A 15289-nucleotide genomic window follows, 5' to 3' on the forward strand; every position below is an offset into this window, starting at 1 on the left:
CAATTAATTATTTCTTGCATACATTACATAATATTTACATGCACAGAAGCATACACATACATATATGCATAGACACATATATGCTCACACACCCACACACATACTTTGGGGCTGTCTTCAAATAAGTGCACAACATGGATAAGTGAGTTCCTCTTAGAAACCCAGGATTTACTTATCCACCCAGCATCCATCTCTCCCTGCAGGTATACGTGATTCTATCTCTGTTTCTGGAGCCAGAACACCTGGGTTCATATTCCAGCTCAAACATTTAATGTTCTTCTAATCTGGAACAAGATACTTTGCTTCTCTGGTCTCTGGCTCCCTTATTGTAAAATGGGGATGACAACTATAGTATCTGCTTCATAAGGGCACTGCTGAGCATTGGATGACAACACATAGTCACTGGCACTTAAATAGTCAGTAAATATTAGCTATTGTAATTATTATTTGAATCATTTTCTACCCCACACCTTGTCCTTAAAAGATGGGTTACAAAGACATATACAATACTATACAATCAAAAGTAACTAAATGAGAAACTCAAGACTAAGGGAATGTAAGAGATAGGAAAATAGAAAGAAGCCAGGAGTGATGTTACTCAAAACATATGCTGCACCCACAAATTATATAATCAATTATCTTTCAATAAAATCTGTGAAAAAAAACCCTCCAAAAACCAAAAAGCACATGCTGCAGTGTCTTAGTTGCCAAAGAGGGCTGAACACTTGGCTCTGAGCTTCCTAGAAAACAAGGGACACTCCATCAGTTTCGAGATTCGCAGTGGTAAAACAAGCTATTTGATCAGGGAAAGCACAGCTTCCTCTTGTTTGAGACCTAAGCAAAATTTCTACATGCTTTAAATGTAAATTTTCCTTCTAGAAAGTCTTTAGGGAAAGGTGGCAGGAAGAGAATCAGACTGAATAAATCTCATGTCAAATTAAGTCATATCTGTTTCCTACTGTTTAAAATAAACCCACGTGGCAGTTCTCAGCCAAACCTAGGGACCATCAATCTGGAAAAGAGAAAGCCAGGCTTAGGCTGAGCTTGGAGACCCAAGCTCAATTTTATTTTAATATAAAATTATGTTGGGACACAACATTGACACCAAATGTTGGTCCTTAGCAATGAGGTCGAGTACCTCCTGAAAGGCTAGGACTGAGTCTTCCAAGGTGGATTGAAGAATGTGGGTGGCTCCAGTTACTTGTTCAGGCAGAAGACAGGATAATGTTCTGTCTAGTACATTAATGTACTGCCTAGTACATTTAATTCCCTAGTAGAGGGAATTAAAAGGGAAGGAAGAGCACAGATAACAGCTGAGAATCTGGTGCCCCTGACAGTCTGGTTCTCGGCAGGAAGGGAGTTCCACAGGGAAGGCCGCCGTCCCCAGCCTGTCGCAGCCAGGAGCTCTTAGCACAAGGACAGAATTTAGGTAAAATGGTAGAAGCAGGGACCAGGAAGCTATTATCAATATTTTAAACAGCTCAACAGAAAATGCACTTGAAGTTCACCAAAATGTCATAGTTCTTTATTTTACAGGATACTTAATGTACAGATTACATCAATAATATATCTGCTGATCATAATTTGGAGGAGAGAATGATTAATGCAGTATATTTGGTGAAAGAACCCTTTCAAAGCAGGGGAATCACAGAAGAAATAAAACAAAGAGCACTGTTGTACAAAAAACTTGGCATTGCTTCTTTTTTTTTTTTTTTTTTTTTTGGTTGATGGCTGGCTGATATGGGATCCAAACCCTTGACCTTGGCATTATCAGTGTTACCATCTACCAAGTGAGGAAAAAAAAAAACTGGGGAATACCGATTTGAGGTTGAGCCTCAAGTTGATGAAGCACTTGAATCGGAGATGACCACGTAGACCACAAGAGAGGTGGTCTACAGGTTTGAAGTCTTCGGGCGTGTAAAAGTTGATTGTGAGAAAACAGACGTTTCTCTTTCTCACAGAGGATTCTCAAATAAGTTGCAATTTCTCTCCTTGAATTCAAATGATTTAGTAAGTCAGGTTCATTTGGCTTGAATGCTGGCACTTGTCACTATCGACTTCATGAAGGATCTAATCACCTGCCATGTGCTCTCACTGCATCTCTGCGAGGAACGTAGGTGTTTTTTTCATATTCAGAGGAAAAAGAAATCATCAGAACTTAGGTGATATGTGCCAGGTTACACAGCTGGAAAATGAAGAAACAAGCTTTAAACAAAGCCCTTAGTCTTTCCTCTCCAACAGCTGAGAAAACAAAGACAGGGGGGAATGTGGATCTCTGGTGTCCATTGATACTGCACTGGGAAGGATGCAGAACTCCAGTAAGAAAAGAGAAGAAATCCCTGTCTTGAGTGGAATCCGCAATTATAAACTACCTCAGTGGCTCCCAACCATTTTGAGTACGGGCACTTCTCTCTAAAATGGAATTCTACCAATCCACTAGCATAGCAAAGGTGTAAGTGAGATGTCAAATAACCAAAAGTTACTACAGACTCACTACCACGCCTGAAGAGTCTGATTTTTAACATGGCTATGTAGATTCACACAACCTCAAGTGAATTTACTTGGGTGTACTTCACATCCTTGATACATGCCTGGAGGCAGGTGCCCACGGGTTTTTTCTGTCCCCTTTCAAAGACTTCACAGTGCCCATCCCCACCCCCACTAACAACCAGGGCCTGAATCTCACAGGCAATAAACCTATAGGACAAGAAAGGAAGCTTCGGGGAAAGGAGAAATGGTTGGGGTAGAGAAGTAGGAACTGTGGATTTTAAGGAGCCAGCACAAAATCCCAGAAAGCCTTGGAGCCCGTATTCAGACACCACCATGCCTGGCCTTCCCCGCCCACTGAGCCCACTTGTACAACGTGCAAGCCTTTGGTGGGAGGCGTTTGCTCTCATTCTTGATCACACCACGGCACTGGCACAGCACTCTTCTGTGTATTCAACACCCACGTGAACAAGGTGCTGTTATTTCTGTTTTATAGACGACGACACTGAAGATCAGATCAAGAGAGAAGCCCAGCCATTAAACAGCAGAACAGGGTCTGGAACCCAAGCCTGACCTGCTGGTCCTGCCCTTCTCTCCTAATACTATAGCGGAATCAATACTAGATGGGTAAGAAATGCTGTATTTTGCTTCCCTGATTCTTAAACATATCAAAAAACTGCAACTTTTAAAAGTTTGATAGAACAGGCTGGGAAACACTGATGTCACATTGCAGAAAAATCTAAGCTCTGAAATAACATCCCCTCGCACCCAACCCGACTCTACATTTTTTTCTTATCTCTGGTAGCTGAGTTCAGCTTGTGTTAGCAAAAAGTAAGAGGATTTTAAAAGTGAATGTCTCCCAGGACTTTCAGTCAACCAGGGCTGACTTGCATTTTCTTTGGGCTCGTTTTACTAGCACATGAAACATGGGCATCATACTCAGAAAACTGGCCTTCTGGCTTCATGTTATCAGGCAGATAGAATATTTGGTTGCCAAATTACTGGATCTGGAAATACTACTCATGAGAACAAAAAAGCTTGGATCATGCCCTTCCACATCCGACCTGAACGGAGGAGGATGTGAATAAGCTCTTTCAAACTGCGACCATCCGTGAGGGAAACACTCATCCTGGGCTACTTCCCCGAAATCTGGAGCCAAAACCCCATGATAGTTTTTGTTCTCCCAAGAGATACACCAGCAGAAGGTAGAGAACAGCTGGGCCCTACTTCCAACCTTGTTAGGAGCTGATCACCTTCAAAAATGTAATGTTATGAAATGATTAAAGTTTGTATTATGTAACAATAGAAGTTGTTGTAAAGGTGAAAACTCGAATTTTTAAATAAGTAAATACAGTTATGGAGCTTCATAGTATTTCCAATCTGGAAGGTTTGTGATGCCAGTGTTTTTAAAGGAAGAAAATTTTTGTCTAAAATCTCTTTTTGGCTCACATTAACCATTCAAAATTTTTTCTCTAATATGTGCTACTTATCTAAATCACAGATTTGGAGAATTCTATTCAAAGAGAAAAGAGTGCTCCTGTGGTCCTGAACAGCAAATAGCAAAGTTAGATCTCTAAGAGTTTCAGCTAATGAAACTATTGGCTATAAAATAAGTGCTTCAAATAAAGACATAAAAATTTCAAAATTAAGAAAAGAATGACTATAAAACTGACCAGGCATATCTGAAAAAGGATCAAACTTCTTGAAGTAAAAATATGATTATTAAAATTGAAAAACTCATGAACATGCTAAACATATTCACTGAGATACCTGAAGAGAATGTGTGAACTGGAAGAGTCATTAGAATAACACACAGAGAGATTAAAGAGATCAAGGGACGTGGAGAAATAACTGAGAAGAGCCCACATATACCTCATATATATTTCAGAAGAATATGGAGAGGAGGATGACACAGCCATCCACAGAGGCAGGACAGACCCCCACCTAAAATCCGGTTCAGATGTTGGGATTGTTGCTGCCACAGACACACATACCAAGATGGCATGAAATATTTGTTACAAACATAACAGGCTTTCTGGGGAAAGTAGGGCACCCTTCCCCAGCTGGTCTGAAATAAAAAAAGGCTTGAGAGAACAGGGAAAGGAGCCCGAGTTGGGGTTTCGGTAGCGGTTGGGGGTGGGTGGGTGCGATGAGGATTCCCGCAGCAGGCCAGGACCTATGCGGTTTTCCTGCAGGCGCCAAGGGAGGGAGCGCTCAGGCTTATCAGTTCATCCAGGTGTGGGGCAGGAGGGAAAGAGGAAGGTGTGGGGCTTAAAAGCATTAGTTGCCAAACATCAAAATGGAGTCAAGGGCTGGCCGGTTAGCTCACTCGGTTAGAGCGGGGTGCTGATAACACCGAGGTCAGGGATTCAGACCCCCATACTGGCCAGCCACCAAAAAAAATGGAGTCAGACTCTTTATCACAAGGGAGAGAAAAATATTCAAAGAGATAAGGCTGACAATTTGTCCAGATTAGACATGAATCCTCAGATTTTGGAAGTACAGTGAGTTCAAAGCAGGAGAAGCCAAAATAAGTCCATACACAATACTGTAGTAAAATTACGAAACACTCATGTGCTAGAGATTATCGGTTCAGACTCAGACTCTGTCTACCCTTCTGTGATCTCACTTTTACCACTGGGGCAGGAAGACTGAAAACTGTATTTCACATTTCCCAAACTCCTTTGCCAGCTGGGTTCTAATCAGAGTCTACTGATCTAAAGCAGGAGGAATGGAGAAGCCATCTGGTGCCTCCATCTGTACTGAGGGCATTGGCTCCCTTTAGTGGCGGCAGTGCCAGTGGGAAGTGCTGGCTAGTGGGCTCCTGCCCAGGGTTGGTAGCAGCTTCTGATTTCTGGGTGATGCCACCTTGCCCCTTTTGCCCCTCGTCCCTGTCCAATACCTTTATAAACAATTCCCTGCAAAAATCCCTATTTGCTTGAAATACCTGGAGCAATGCTATCCAATAGAACTTTCTATGGTAACAGAAATATTTTATATCTGTGATGTCCTGTACTGTAGGTATAGTCACTGATGGCCACTGAGAACTTGAAATATGTCTAGAGGCCAGCTGCCAAAATAAGGAAAGAAAGGAAGGAAGAAGTATGTTTAGTGTGCCTGAAGAACTAACTTTTATATTTTGCTCAATTTAAAATTTTATTTAGATAACCAGACATGCCTAGTGGCTACTGGATTGGGCAGCACAGTTTTAATTAAACATGGTCATCTGCTGTGTTATGGTTGTATGGAGAAGTAGAGAATGGAAAGGCTCCCTTCTTGAGTCAAAGGACTCGTACAAGCTAGAAGTGGGAGACGTGTGTTAACAAGTATGGAGAAAGCACCTATAAGTCAAGATGAGAGACAAGCACTTTAAGCCCCCCTGGCTGTCTCCCTGGGTCAGCTTTCCTAGCAATCACTTAGCTCAGGTCCAGCACAGCACAGGGTCCTGCCCTTTGCAGGCGTAACTGAAACCCATTTTAGAGACTTGAGGGTGATTGCACTTGACACCTGGCCCAGTAAAAGCCTAAATCAGGTAGAAGATACTCAACTTTGTCACCTGGTACCTGATGCCTGTGCTATTGGTTGTAAGAGTGGCTGGGGATTGAAGAGGTGAAATATGTGGTTGCCAGAGTATTTGTGCCAAGGAAAGCTGAGGGGTCTCTGGTGGGTGAGGGCAGGAATTGAGGAACAAGCAGTTAATTGTTAAAGTGTTTTGAACGTTGCATACATTTAATGTTTGAGATGAACACAGCCTAGCTATTTCCCCCTGTGTTGGCCATTTCAGACAAGGCTTTTAAATCAGTGGAAATACATACTTACTGCAGACATTTACAATAAGCCACATTCATTGCTTTACTTTACAGTTCCATTTTGCCAGGAAAATTACTTACCTGTCTCTATTCATTTGTTCTAACATTCGTGAAGAGTCAATAAGAAGATGTTTACCTGCCTTTGTGAAGGAAGAAAACTCCACTTGAACTAATCACATCAAAATTCGAAGTGTTTTCCATATTCCTGAATCTGATGTATGTAATACTCAAAATAAAAGTTATTCTCCTAAGGGAGAAGTGTTTGTCACTTGTGACTTCTCTTTAAGTTAGTGAAGCTGAGGGAGCCAGAAACAGGATGTCCCGTCTCCCTATCCTGACCAGCTGAGCCAAACAGCTAAGGGCTTGGCGGCAGGCACTGCAGGGCCTTCAGCCATGGGTAATGACCTGCTGCGTCAAGTCCACTTCACAGGGCGATGGTGTGGTGTGGCTGGCCTGGTGTGGCTGGCCTGGGTCAAGGTCAATGGCACCCAGTCAAAGCATTTGTGAGCTGAGAGGAGGTGGTACTTGGGAAGGTCCCAGGGGTCTGAACGAGGCAAGGGGAGGAACGTACTTCCTGTGCCAATGCTCAGCATTTTTTTCTGTGGCATCCCTGGCCAGCAACATCGGAGCACCCAACAATATGGAGCAGGGGTGGCCAGAAATGTAACCAGACTCACTGGGGGTCTCTCCCACAAGTTCTTAGATGTTTCATAGAAAACAAACTGAAACCTGCAATTTAGGAGAAAAGTAGCAAGCATGAAGTGCTATCTTTCATCTTTGCCTAATAACCCACCTAACAAACAGACAGCTCATTGATTCAAATATTTCAATATTCATTCACTTAGGCGTTTAATGAACATTTGTGGAGCTCAACATTTATTGAGCTCATACCATGTTCTATATCCAGTGGTAGATGCTAAGGGTCCAATGATGGATAAAACGATCCCTACTTTCAAGGTACTCACTATTGAATCAGCTGACATGTGAACGAATAATTTAATCAAATGTCATGTAGGCTGTTCAGTTAGCATTTGCTGTGTAACAAAACACCCCAAAATTTAGTGGCTTAAAACAGCCGCCATTCTTATTTGACTCACGGTTCTGAGGATAAGCTGGGTAGTTCTGCCAGCATGACTGATCTCTGCTGAGCTCCTTCAGGTGTCTTATGGTTGTTGGCGGGTTGGCTGGTGGTTGGCAGTCTCAACCAGTGGGATGGGAGTAGGGAAGTGGGCCAGCTGGCTAACCTGGACTTCTTCATGTCAGAGACACAGGGTTCTGAAAGCAACGGATGCTAAGCTAAGCCCAGTGCTCTTGCACTTTACAAGCTTCTTCTGGAACATGTTTGCTGATTTTACATCAGCCAAAGCAAGTCACAGGACCTGCCCAGAATCCGTGGGGGGTTGGGCGGGGCTGGGTGTAGAGATCCTGCTTAGAGGAAAGGGAATAATTTGGGGGCCATTTTGGTATTCCCACACACGGGCTGTCATGGAAATTTGCAGAAGGACAGAAATGAAGGAGAAGTTGATTCTGTTGGAGCAGCAGGGACAAAAGACAGGAAAGACCTCATAGAGGTGGTGCTACCATAAAAAGAGAGTGGAAGACCAGAGGTGTTGACCAGACAGGCTCTGATGCTATGGGGGGAGAGGCATAGTGAGCAAAGGTGGAAAGCCATCAGATGCTTTTTAATCACACCCAGGTGCACCGGGTGTGAGGGGCCTCGAGGACGGCTGAAGAGCAGGGGAGCGCGAGGCGCCTCCCATGCCACACAGCTGAGAGGGGTGAGCGGGGAAAGCACATGAATCAAATCTGGGTTCTAGAGACATTTCATCTGATCAGATGACCAAAGACTCTTACAAATTAATGCAGGAAACACACAAACAAAAAGTTAAACTCTTGGCCAAGATGGACAGCAATGAGCAACTTGCAGAATTCTATTCCAGAGAATGGATTAATGGATTAATAGAGATTGCAAAATCGGTTTAGGAGTTTATATTGTGATATTTTTTAAGTACAGAAATACTGGTATTTTTTTTTTTTTTTTTTTTTTGTCTTTTTCGTGACCGGCACTCAACCAGTGAGTGCAGCGGCCATTCCCATATAGGATCCGAACCCGCGGTGGGAGCGTCGCTGCGCTCCCAGCGCTGCACTCTCCTGAGTGCGCCACGGGCTCGGCCCAGAAATACTGGTATTTTAAAAGATATATTATTTCAGTTTTCCTTAAAATAACTGAAACTTTTAACATTATTTTAACATGTAAAATAAAAAGATGGCTTTCAGCCTTCTCACTATGTAGCTGCCCTGATTGAAAACCTTCTGAGGTTTCTTTTTACTGAGGCAAATAATCCTTATGTCCTCCGGGCTCACCTTGGACTTCTTGATGGGGCTGTTTTAGGGGGTGGGGGCTGTAGGAGGGAGGGGGCTGGGTGACTAGATGGGGGAATATCCAGGCAAGGGTCTCAGGCCCAGAGCTGATCCTGCCTCTGAATCTGACCCCCCTTTTTTTCATCAGAGTTAAATTGTCCTTCTTTATCACACTTTTTGTCTTCGAGGGCCACATTCTGTTTTAACATGTCTTCTCTCCTCACCAGCGTTTGTTATACATTTCCTGGTGGATGGAGCAATAGAACTAACTTTGCAAAAGACCTACCTGCTGCAAAGCCCAAAGCCCCACCGTTAGTGGTGATCTGAGTCACTCAGCCCAGGGGGAAGCAGTGAAAGCCCAAGACAGAGGACCTGTGGGAGGGGAAGGCTGCGAGGCACAGGAATGCTTTGTCGCCTGCGTCTTGTGGGGCTGGTTTGGTCTCACTTGGAAGCCTCTGCCTCCTTCCTTATTGCACGTGCAGCGTCATGTGATGATTATCTTGCTGTGCCTCTTCTCCCTAGTCCGGTAGCTCCTTGATGGCAGGATTGCTTATTATTGTGTCCCCAGCTGGCTCAAATGTTATTGAAGGAACCTTGCCTGACCATGACTCCTTCTCTCTTCCAGTCTTCTCTGCATGCCATATCCCTTTGTATCCAGAGAGTCCAGGAGCCAAGAGGAACTGAGCCTCCCAAGTAAGCCTGTTTTTCCCCACGGCTGCACCATGGCTACCTGAGGAGGGGCGGCCATGCACAGACAGTGGATGTGGAGGTGTCCGTCTATGTGACTGTCAAGCTGCAGTACCTCTTGGCCCACGTGCCGGAGCTGATGGCAACGAGGCTCTGCAAGTCAAGAACAACAGGGTGACTGTAGCCAAGATCAAGTCCAGTCACACCCAGCTGGCCATGCACAGTAAAGACGAGCTCAACAGCCTGTGCTCTTTTGTGGCCATCACTGGGGCATCATTTTCCCTAACATCCCTCTGGAGCTCATTCCTGTTAAAGTGTCAAAAGTCCAAGGTTCTGTCCTAGGATGTCTGATTTGGGGGTGATCAAGCTCCTGGCTACGTTCAGTATCACATAGCCCCTGTGTCAATTTAGGGCGTGTGTTGTACTGTGAGCGAGCATTTTTAGATTTCAGAATGCATTTGAATTGCAAGTATTTTTAGATTTGAATCTAAAGCATTGCTTATAAAGCATATCCTGTGAGGTAATAGATAGGAAGTTCTCTCATGTATTTGATGTTCCTTTCAGAGCAGAAAGACCACTGTGTGCATGCAAGGCCAGGAGTAAGTGGACCCCTTGATCTAATCAGTCGTGATTATTCCTATTGCTTATTCAAACTGGGGTGGTGTTGGTGTCTAACCATGTGGCCCCTGTAGAGGAGTCTGCTAGTAAGGAGCTGTCCATCGGGGGCCATCTGGATTTGGCCTCCAGACTCTCAGCAGCTGACAGTATCCTGCTTGCTGTCAATGCTCTGTCATTGCCTTTGACCACTGTCTGATCTAGGATGTGTGACCATTTTTCAATTTGTATGACACCTGGCCCTTAAAGCTTTTTCAAATATATAATAAATATGATATGGCTTATCATCACAGCAACCGTGTGGAATAGCAGGTATTTTCATTCTATTGGTTCCTTTTTTGATCATTGCTACAGGAGTGTCATTTCTTTTGGAGGACAGAGCAGTGAAATATACCAGGGTACTTCAAAACATTTGTGGAAAAATAGAGTTAAAAGATAATACGAGTCTTTCCATGAACTTTTTGAAATGCCCTCATATGTGGGTGTACTTACCAATGTACATATACATATCTAAAACATTTCTCTATGTAACCATTTGTATCCACAGTAAGCTAAATATGAGTTCATGCTGATGTCTCCGACCCTAACTCATTATCGCATGGATCGTCTCACCTCCTTCTCTTGCTTACCTGTAACTCCCTGTTCCAGCAGTGAGAAATCTGGCTCCCACCATCTGCTGTCCATTTGCTTAATTGTTCAAGTCCAGTACACATCTGTAGTGGTATCAGAATTGTTTACATTATCAGCTGAGCACCGTGCTTATGTACAGCTTCTTGCCTTTAGTCTTAGAAACTCCACTTCCAAAATTACTTAGGTTGGCACCTTGCTCCCTATCCCCTACATGGAGGTTGTTTTCTTTATTTGTAATACAGTTATATTGCTTTGTCATGGCCTGCATTCCATCCTGACCTAAATGATTTGTTTAAATTTGCATACATTAAGGTTTATTCTTTATGCAGTAGAGTTCAACAGGTCTTGACAAATATATATTGTCATGTCTTCACCATCTTAATATTCATAATATGAGTAGTTTCTCTGCCCTAAAGATTCTCTGTGCTTCCTGTATTCTACCCTCTCAACCTCTCCGAAATCCCTGGTGACGCTAATCTTTTTATTGTCTCTATAGTTTTGCCTTTTTCAGAATGTCATATAATCAGAATCATAAAGTAGACAGCCTTTCAGACTGGCATATTTCACATAACTTCCAAGGTTTTTCATGGCTTGACGGCTCTATTTTTTTTTTCTTTTTTACTGAATACTATTCCATTGTGTGAATGTACCACAGTTTGTTCACTGTTCACCTACAGAAGGACATTGTGGTTACTTTTAGGTTTTGGCAATTATGAATAAAGTTGTTAGAAACATTCACAAGCAGAATTTTTGTGGATATGTTTTCAGATCAGTTAGGTAAATTCCTTAAGATGTGATTGGTAGATAATATAGTAGGATTGTGTTTCACTTTGTAAGAAACTGCTAAACTGACTTTCAAAGTGGCTGTACCATTTTACAATCCCACTAGCAATAAATGAGAATTGTTCTGCATCCTTGCTAGCACTTGGTATTGTCAGTCTTTTGGACTTTAGCTATTCTAATAGGTGTGTCGTGGTATCTCATTGTTTTAATTTGCAACTCTATAATGACACATTATGTTGAGCATCTTTTCATATGCTTGTTACCATCTATATATCATCTTTGCTGGTGTCCAGATCTCTTGCCCATTTTTAAATTGGATTTTTTTTTCTTGTTGTTGAGTTTTAATAGTTCCTTGTATTTTGGGGGTTTAAAGTCTTTTATCAGATATATGTTGTGCAGTATTTTCTCTCAGTCTATAGCTTTTTAAAAAAATTCCCTTAAATATGTCTTTCTTAAAGCAGAACCTTAAAGATTTAATAAAATATAATCTAATTTATCAGTTTTTCCATGGATTATGCTTTTGGTGCTGTATCTAAAAAAAATTATCGTCAAACCCTATGTTTTTTCCATACGTTTTATAGTATTGGCATTTTACATTTATGTCTGTGGTCAATTTTGAGTTACATTTTGTGAAATATGTACAGTCTGTGTCTAGATCCTTTTTTTTTTGACATATAAATATTTGATTGCTTCAACACCATTTGCTGAAAAAATTAATCTTTCTCTTTTGGGTTACCTTTGCATCTGTTTCAAAGATTGGTTGACTATATTTGTGTGGGGTTTTTTTCTGGCTCTCTATTCTTTTCCACTGATCTATGTGTCTATTCTTTCACCAATACCTCACTGTCTAGATTACTTAAGTTTTATATTGTCTTGAAATCAGGGACTGTGAATCTTCCAACTTTGTTTTTTTTTTTAGTATTGAGTTGTTTATTCTTGGTCTTTTGCCTTTTCATATAAACTTTAGAATCAGTTTTCTGGGATTTTGTTTGGGATTGAAGTGAATTTGTTGATCAAGTTGGGAAGAATAGACAATAGACACTTTAACAATATCGAGTCTCCCAAGCCATAAAAACAGAATATTTTTTTATTTATTTAGATCTTCCTTGATTTCTTCTTCTTCCTCATCTTTTTTTTTTTTTGTGGCAGGGGTCAGCTGGCTGATACTTGATTATTCTTATTGGTGTTTAGTAGTTTTCTGTATATAGAGTCTATATGTATTTTATTAGATTTATCCCTACACATTTCTTTATAAGTTTCCCTGAAGCACTGCTTTAGCTGCATCCCACAAATTTTTACACGTTGATTGATAGTGCAGTTCTCATCAACTGTATCCTAGCTTATTTTTTATCTGCCTCATCTATTAATTACGGAAGGATGAGTATTGAAGTCTCCAACTGTAGTAGTGGATTTGTTTATTTCTTCTTACAGTTCTATCAATTTTTGCTTTCTGCACTTTGTCACTCTGTTGTTTGGCAAACTGTTAGCATTCATACATCATTATGTTATCATTATGTGATGCCTATCTTTATCCCTGATATTTTATTTATCTTTTTTTTATTGACTCATAATTGATTATACATATTTTGGGGGTTCAGTGCTGATGTATGTTGATCAAATCAATATTATTAACATATACATTATTATAAATCATACTTATTCTTTATGTCCCTTATCAAATCTCTCCCCATCCCCCTCTTCCTCCCCCCTCCCACCTCTGATAACCCTAGATTTCTTCTCTCCTCCTGAAAGAGTAACAGTAACTCTGTTGATTTGTTGCCTAGATGATCCGTCCAGTGCTGAGAGAGGTGTGTTCAGGTCCCCCACTGTTATGGTAGAGCAGATACTTCTCCTGTCACTCTGGAATGGGCTTTGTGGAGAGAGACATCCTCTTCTTTTCTTTGGTCTCTGCTGGTGACTCTCCTTGGGTCAATGCACTCGGGCCATCTGCATGGTGGTTGTACCATCCATGGCTTTTGTGGTGACTGTGGTGGGCCACCCACATGGAAGTGTTGTTTTTGGTGTGCTCCTTGCTTGGTTGTGGGAGGAGGGGTTGGCCACTGGCTCCATCTGCTTTTACATTCTAAGATGTTGTGGAGCAGTTGGGTGGGAGGGGGAAAGGGAAGGGGGAAAGAAATAGGGTGGGAGAAGGAGGAAAGGGGACATGGTTGAGTCCCGTGGCACTGCCCTCATTCCTGCAGGGGAGATCAGGGCACTTCCTGTGGTGGCTAGATGGTCATTGCTGGGCCGGGTGCACGTGTCAGGGAACCTGGGGCACTTCCTGCAGCAGCTCAGTTGTCATCACTAGGCTGGTTGTGGGTGTCGGGGGGCATGGCTGAGGCCCCTGGCTCTCCCCTCTCCCTGGCTTGGGGGCCCAGGGAGCTTCCGGTACTTCTAGGTTTTATAGGCGTTCTTTGGTGAAGTGAGACCTCTACTAGTTAATATTAAACTTTGTCTCTAGTCTGTTATTTTATTTTTTATTTCAGTTCTGTGATGAATTATTTGCTGTTCCCACTACTTAAACTGCACTAGAATTAATTTGCTGTCCTTTGCTTACTTCTAAAATGGGGGAACTTCCTGTGGGGGACCAGCACGTGAGCCCTCTGGTTGAGCTAAATTGCTGCTTTGCTGCTGATTCTCTGGGGAAGACTTTTTGTGCAGCTCAGGTTTTAACTGTTGACTTTGTAGGTACTTCTGGGTCTCGTGAGATCCAGTACACCTGGGTTGTATAAAAACTCTGGTATGGACCTGAGCCTTTTCAGCAAACTGTACCGTACCCCCTGCAGTTCTAAATTCCTGACTAGTCTCCACTGAGTGGTCCTGTGCCAATTGGAGAGCAGATCAGCTGTCCTTACTGTGCCCCAATGTTCCACTGGTGGGCCTATCTCCCCCATCGCCCATACTCCAAACACTTCCCATGGGATGGGCCATGTGCTGGTCCTTTGCAATGACTCACTGGCCTCTGAGTAGCTCCCTTTTCCAGTTGTTGTGGCCCCTTGCTCCTATGTGGGTCCATGGGAACCCTGTTAGTGGTCTTGCTGGCCTGGGGGCCACCAAGGCTGTCTTCTCCCCTGCTGCTTCCAAGCAACTTCATACAAAGGGCACAGCTGTGGCTTTTGCCAGCTCTTGCTCCATGTGCTCAGCAGCTCCAGCCTTGAAATAGCCAGGGCTTGAAATGGGGGGAGCAGTCCTTTCTTTTTCTCATCTTGGCTTCTCCTGCCTTCATGTACTCTGCATGTCTCTCCTCCTCTTCCCCTGAGCTCTAGCAGCCCCAGCTTGGCTGTTGTTGCTTTTTAATAGTTGTAAATTTGTTGATTTGTGGGAGAGAGTGACAATGGGGATCATCTATTCCACCATCTTGACTGGAAGCCATCCCTGATATTTTAACTTTTTCTGTAGTCTGCTTTGTCTGAAGTTAATGTAACCTACTCCAGCTTTCATTTGATTGGTGTTAGCATGTTATATCTTTCTCCATTCCTTTATTTTAAGCTATTTGAGTCTTTATATTTGAAGTGGGTGCCTTGTAGATGATATAGTTGGGTCTTATTGTCTTATTTTTTAATTCAATCTGGCAATTTGTTTTTTAATTGATGTTTATGTGATCCACATTTAAAGCGATTATTAATATGGTTGCATTAATATCTACATGTTTGTAATGGTTTTCTATTAATTGAATACGTTCTTTGTTTCCCTATTTTTCCTCCTTGTTTCCTTCTTTCTTTGTTTCTTTCTCTGGTTTTAAAAACATTTGTACTGTGGTAAAATATATATAATGTAAAATTTACCATTTTTTTTCATTTTTGAGTGTATGGTTCAGTGGCAGTAAGTACATTGACATTGTGCAACCATCATATTCATCTATCTCCAGGACTTTTGCATCTTCCCCAACTGAAATTCTGCACCCATTAGACGGTAGC

The 15289-nt window shown here is 42.3% G+C and overlaps 1 long non-coding RNA gene across 1 annotated transcript in view; it reads left to right on the forward strand.

Moving 5' to 3' along the window:
* Positions 1 to 2987: 2987 nt before the first annotated feature.
* LOC134363154 (uncharacterized) overlaps positions 2988 to 15289 on the forward strand; it is a 32237-nt gene continuing 19935 nt past the window's right edge. Inside the window, exons 1-2 of the long non-coding RNA XR_010021688.1 lie at positions 2988 to 3114; positions 9283 to 9350. This is a non-coding gene — a long non-coding RNA (uncharacterized LOC134363154). The remainder of the gene's footprint in view (positions 3115 to 9282; positions 9351 to 15289) is intronic.

The sequence above is a fragment of the Cynocephalus volans genome, chromosome 14 (assembly GCF_027409185.1).
Source record: "Cynocephalus volans isolate mCynVol1 chromosome 14, mCynVol1.pri, whole genome shotgun sequence".
Classification (NCBI taxonomy): domain Eukaryota; kingdom Metazoa; phylum Chordata; class Mammalia; order Dermoptera; family Cynocephalidae; genus Cynocephalus; species Cynocephalus volans.